General features: G+C 39.3%; 1 pseudogene; it reads right to left on the bottom strand.

Annotated features, from left to right (window-relative positions):
- Nucleotides 1-582: 582 nt before the first annotated feature.
- Nucleotides 583-788, bottom strand: LOC110322619 (annotated as a pseudogene).
- Nucleotides 789-6280: the final 5492 nt, after the last annotated feature.

Here is a 6280-nt window from a genome sequence, read left to right as displayed (position 1 = left end):
GTCCTGGGTTCAGCTACCCCCCTCACTTTCTGACGAGAGAGAGAGAGAGAGAGAGAGAGAGAGAGAGAGAGAGAGAGAGAGAGAGAGAGAGAGAGAACAAAATATCCTAAAAGTAAACAACTTAAGAACAACAAATGGGCAAGCTATTTCCGACAGAGAGAGCTATTATTTGCCTCGTGACATGGGAGGCCAGTACTAGAAGCCGTTATTGGGATGTTCTCCCATGGAGAGGACAGGAAAGACTTTCTGTCTAAATGATCTCTCCATCTGTAACGCCAGTATAATTATTTCAACAGGGATCTTTCAGTTAATTTCTCCGGGATGTTGTAAGCATGCATTTGATGATGTTTTTGCTCTGTATCTGCTGCTGCCATGTATCTGCTACTTAGAATCACTCAAGCACAAATGCACAGCTACTATATCATTCTGTAGAGTGTACAAAGCAGGAAAAGATGGTTGACTTTCTTGTGTTTCTATGGAGTTTTCCTTTGAGCTTATAAGGCCTCGTTTTTTTTTTGTTTTTTTTTTTTTTTTTTTTTTTAACTTTTCAGGGTTTTTAATAGTCATATGCAGAGATCTGGTTCATTTCAGCTCCTTCACTGCCAAACCTGGAGGTAGGGACTGTCTCAGTTTCTCTGCCTTCTCCTTGTCTGTGATAACCAGGATGTAAAGGTACCTGCTACAGCGAATCTTGAACTTTACATTGTTCTTCTTGATCTTGACAGATTTGGCACCCTTCTGCCTGCTGTGAGCAGAAAGTCCTGGACTTCCTCAATTTTCTGAGGCATGGCAATGGGCGCTCGGCTCTAGCGTCTGCACCCCAGCTGCAGATTGCCTCTAAAACTTCATTATTTAACAATGTCTGTATGGGTAGCCTTTATTTATTATATTACCCTATGTATAGAGTTTGGACTCAACCTTCTTTTAATAAGATGGTATTTGTACTTGTTATGTACTATGTCTCGTGGTATTAAGATGGAAATAAAATAAAGGGGAAGCAGTAAGTAGGGAAATGTTAAAAGGATGTAAAATGGAAACCTTTAGTAAAGAAGGATCTCCATGAGAAGGATGAGAGAGTTGTAAACGGAAGCAGAATGGGCCTTAGCAAGTTATGAAGGTCTGAGTAAGTTACAGAAGTACGTAAAACGAGACTTAGAAACGATGTATGTGATCCTAAAATTTGTAAGGCCATGCTGAATATGTCAATATCAAAACTCTACTTTTGTCTTTTATTGAAAATAGATATTTTTCTCACATGAAATATTCTGATTACGGTTTCCCCTCTTTCTATTTCCCCAAGTTCCTTCCCATCTCTCTTCGCATCTAGAGCCACACCGTTTCTGTCTCTCACTAGGAAAACAAACAGGATTCTATGGGAAAATAATAAAATGTACTAAGATAAAACAAAAACTAACACATCAGAATTGAACAAAACAATCAGAAGAAAAAGAGCCCAGGAGAAGGCACAAGAAACAGAGACCCATTCATTCACATACTCAGGAATCCCTTAAATAGGGAGTTATAGATGCAAACAACCCATATAATTAAAAAAGAGAGAGAGAAGAAAATATTTATGTGTATATAAAATGAAATACAAATTATAAATAATAAAATAAATATTTTTAAAGTAAGGAGCCCTGAAATGATATTACAAGACAAGGAATCTCCAAAGATGCTTTAAGTTAATTATCTGTTGTCCATCTACCACTGGGCATAAAGCTTACCCTTACGAGGAGTTAAACCTCTACTTAAATCAATGGAGTTCTCTTAAGTTATTGGCTGTTTCTTGGGAATAGTTACATGTATTCACTTGAAAGAACAACCTTTATATCTAATAAAGATATATCTTAAACTGTGTGGGTTTTGATCAAGCTTTTCCTAAATATTTCATAGTACTAAAAGAATCAGGCTGCTATGCCTAACCTAGGTGGTCAATACCATACTTAAAGGCCTGCCTATACAGTGCGGTCAAGGAGACTGAAAAGGATAGTATTTTGCCCCTTGCCCCTTGGCCTCTAAAACTAAGTCCCCAGGAACTACAGAGATGTTTCTCAAAATGCCCTCTATCCTTGATGACTTGTCTGTCCTCTTACTCAAAGAAGCCATGGACACTCTACTGGGTGGACTTTAGCCAATGTCCAGTCTACAAAGACAGAGGGCATTTCTTCAATGCTTCCAAGAAAATCCACAGTTAAGCAATGCTTTTGACTTATTCCCAAAAGATGGAGCAACTGATAAAAGAGTCTAGAGGAGTCAGAGTTCCTTCCTAACCCAAGTGGTATAAGGATCAGATCCTCTACTGTCTTTGACAGTGAAAAATTAAATGGACGTTTGGCCACCTGCATGATCTTAGGCATCCAACAGAAAAGCATAGTCAAAGACTAAAATAATTGGTAATTTTAATAGTTCAAGAGATTGTAATGCCCAGCCGTTAGACTTAAATTCATAAGAGATGTTACTTAGATGTCAACTGTCTCTCACTAATCATTTTCTTCTTGATAAGGAAAATGCTAGCCAGACATAAGACATCATGACTTTGGCTCAATTCAACACTGCAGCACCTACCTGAAGTTGAGAGAAACAGGTCCTTTATAGTTTTAAGATAAACATCTTCAAGTTGTGGTTATATTTCTTCTCTCTCCCTCTCTAGAACTCATGTGGATGGGATTTCATGCTATGATTCTAGCAACCCCGGCAACTATCAGGGTGCTTGAAAGCAGACTCTGCCATGAAGGCCAAAAATGTAGATAGCTGGTCTTCTGAGATCATCATAGACTTAGATATAAGCACTTCAAAAAAAAATCCTGTGTTCTGGACTCCCCTTGTTCTCTGCCTAGGGTTTGTGATGCTAATAACTCTCGTGTTCACTTTTCACTCAAATCTCTATCCAGGCACCAGTCAAGGATTTCCTGTACCCACTCCATAACTGACTGTTACAACAACTGATATACTTTTGGGGCCCTTTAGATAGGCCTCTTGGAGGAATACTCTGTCATAGCCAGTGCCTCCATTCAGCTCAAAGAAGCCAGATCTGTTTTTGCCCCAGTTCCCTAATGGCAATTTGGGTTACCTCATCAGAGGGGAGAATGATGAGAAAAAGGTGATAGGAATTTACAGCTCAGTGCAGGGACCCTGAAAACAACAGGTTCAAAAATGCCCTCAGGGGGCTGGTGAGATGGCTCAGTGGTTAAGAACACTGGTTGTTCTTCCAGAGGTCCTGTGTTCAATTCCTAGCAACTACATGGTGGATTATAACCATCTCTAAAGGGATCTGATGCCCAATTCTAGCATGACTCCTACATTTAAAAAAAAAAAAACATAAATAAACTAAAAAAAAAAAGAAGAAAACTCTGAGAGAGAGAGAGAGAGAGAGAGAGAGAGAGAGAGAGAGAGAGAATATTAGTCAATGCCAGCCTGGTCTACAGAGTGAATTCCAGGACAGCCAGGACTATGTAAAGAAACCCTACCTTTAAAAGGGGGGAGGGAGAGAGGGACGGAGGGAGGATGAGAGGGAAGAAGAGAGGAAGGAGAGAAGAGAAGAGAAGAGAAGAGAAGAGAAGAGAAGAGAAGAGAAGAGAAGAGAAGAGAAGAGAAGAGAAGAGAAGAGGCCAGGATAGGAGTTCTGGGTGAGTAGTTTACTTGCTGGTTGGCTTGTTTGGTGGTGGTGGTGGTGATGGTGATGGTTATTAGTTCTTTGAAATTTTCATACAGTAAGTATTGAGCAACTTTTCTAAGATCCAGCTCTTCCCTACCCACCCAACTTTCTTTTATTCTTAAGGTCATCAATACCAATTTGTGTTGCCCAAATATTCTTGGATGTGGCATTCAACTTGTCAGGGACTACATACACTCTTTGAGAAAACTCAGAGTCCTAAATGAGAACCTCTGCCTAGAAACCACACATGAAGGTGCGAATTAAAACTCCACCAAGGCATTAATCCCTCTAGTGAACAGCTTTGGAGCTGGATCTCTAGATTATCATGGTAACAGTGGAGATATATATATATATATATATATATTCCACCTTCAGCCCATCTCCTAAATGATTTTGGAGTTACCTCTTCAGAGGCAAGAAGGAAATATCGCCAGTGAAGGCCCATTAGGAAAAATATTACTTCGCTCTGGTCAAGAAAATGAGAGAACTAACATTCCAGTTGGGCAGGTCAATGATATGGCTAAGAGACTACCCATGAGGAAGGTGGGACCATACCTAGGAAGGTAGGTTTACGTTAAACCATGTTTAAAAGAGTAGTTACTGTTTTAATGGGATTATATACTCTCCTTCCCAGAATTCTCTCCCACCCTTGGCACAGAAGCTTATAGAGCTCTAGCTGTAGTTTCACACTTTCTGGAATTACTCAGAGAAGCATGCATCCTTTGATAGATCTATGATATGCAACCTTTCCCTGGTTCTTTGGACTTTGTCTAAAGCCCTCCCTGCCCCTGCCCCACTCACCATGTGGCTGTCTGTCCTCCACGTGGCTAGCAGACCTCATCCCAGCGTATCTCAAATGATGTGGCTTCTTTTTTTTTTTCTCTCTTCTCCATTCTCCTCTTCCAGGAAGCTGCTAAAATTTACAGCTTGTCTGCTCTGAGGTTGTTCTTTTAAGCACTAATAAAATTGTCTATGTGTTTGAAAGCAAAATAAGAATAAAATTAAAATGAATGAGCAAATAAAGATATTCATGGACATATACTACTTCAGAACACTTACTCCATGGAACCCATAACTAAAAACACTTCTTAATTCCAAAGAGAAGATTTTAGTACAGATAGGTACCATGGGATGTAAGAGTGATTAAAGACCTTAGTAGGTGTCCAAAGTGAGACAGGAAGAGAAAAATGACCAAAAAAAAAAAAAATGAAAGTAAACAGGAAACACAGGCTAATATGGTGAAAAATAAATTTTCATGTAACAATAGTATGAAAAATGAGTGCATTTCACGATCACCATGGAATGACATATTTTAAGGACTACATACCAGTTTTCTAAAAGCAGGTTTTTAGATAAATATATGTAACAGGCAATTACGCATAAAGAGACACAGAGTGGCATTATACATCTCAGATGAGTTCGAGAACAGTGTACAAGACACAAGAGCCAAAGAGAGCATACACTGGCAAAATAAACAATGAGCCAAAAACTATGACAGTAGAATTGCCAAAATTAAGTATTAACACTTACCAAGCACCATGTGAGCACTAACCTAAGATCTTTTCTCTTACTAACTCATTTAATCTTCATCAAAAGCCAGCGAGATAGCACTGCTACTAGCAATCATGTTATTATCACCAGTTTACATGAAGCAACTGAGACGCAATGTATGCCAGAATTATAAATATAAATGTCACTGATAATATAAGGCAGTGACTAATAAAACTAAGGTCAGAAACAAAGAAATCAGCAAATGCAGTTAAAAACTTTAAATGTACCTTCCAAAGTCTATTAAGTCAAGAATGTGCTTAAAGGATCCTTGAGTTCACAATTAGACTAAAAAGGAGACAAAAGGCTCTTGTTTTCAGAACAATACTAACTAACAAATGCAGAAGAAAATAAGCGCCATCCACAGCTAATAATGGAATTCTTCAGGTGAAGATCATTAGTCTATAATAAAACCATTGCTCAAAGAAGGGGGTGAGAAGTTGAATAGCTAATGGTCTTAAAGTAATATCCCACAGCTTTGACTTTGAGGTGGAAATGACTTATTTATTTATTTCAAAGGGTAGAAAACACATAGCTTTATGATAAAAAACAGTGCAAAAGCACATACCACCTCAATGAAGTTCCCAGTGAAGAGATGGACTGGCACCCCACGCCTCTTCACGTGATGCAATAGAAAGAACAGGAGTTTTACCAGAACACAGAGAAATTATGTGGAATGTGAGAAAGCTGCAGTGTCTACAAAACAAAATAAGATCACTGTGGTGGTTTGAATACGCTTGGCCCAGGGAGTGGCATATTAGGAGGTGTGGCCTTGTTGGAGTAGATGTGGCCTTGTGTCACTGTAGGGATGAGCTTTGAGACCCTCCTCCTAGCTGCCTAAGGAAAGTCTGCTCCTGGCTTCCTTTGTATGAAGATGTAGAACGCTCACCAACTCCAGCACCATGCCTGCCTGGACACTGCTGTGCTTCCTGTCATGATGTTAATGGGCTGAACCTCTGAACCTGTAAGTCAGCCCAGTTAAATTCTGTGCTTTATAAGAGTTGCCTTGGTCATGGTGTCTCTTCACAGCAGTGGAAACCCTAAGACAGTTGCTTATAGGACTCTGGGTCAAAATTT

Source organism: Mus pahari, chromosome 5 (assembly GCF_900095145.1).
Source record: "Mus pahari chromosome 5, PAHARI_EIJ_v1.1, whole genome shotgun sequence".
NCBI classification, from domain to species: Eukaryota; Metazoa; Chordata; class Mammalia; order Rodentia; family Muridae; genus Mus; species Mus pahari.
Note: the sequence above shows the minus strand (reverse complement) of the source record. Positions and strands in the feature narration are given on the sequence as shown.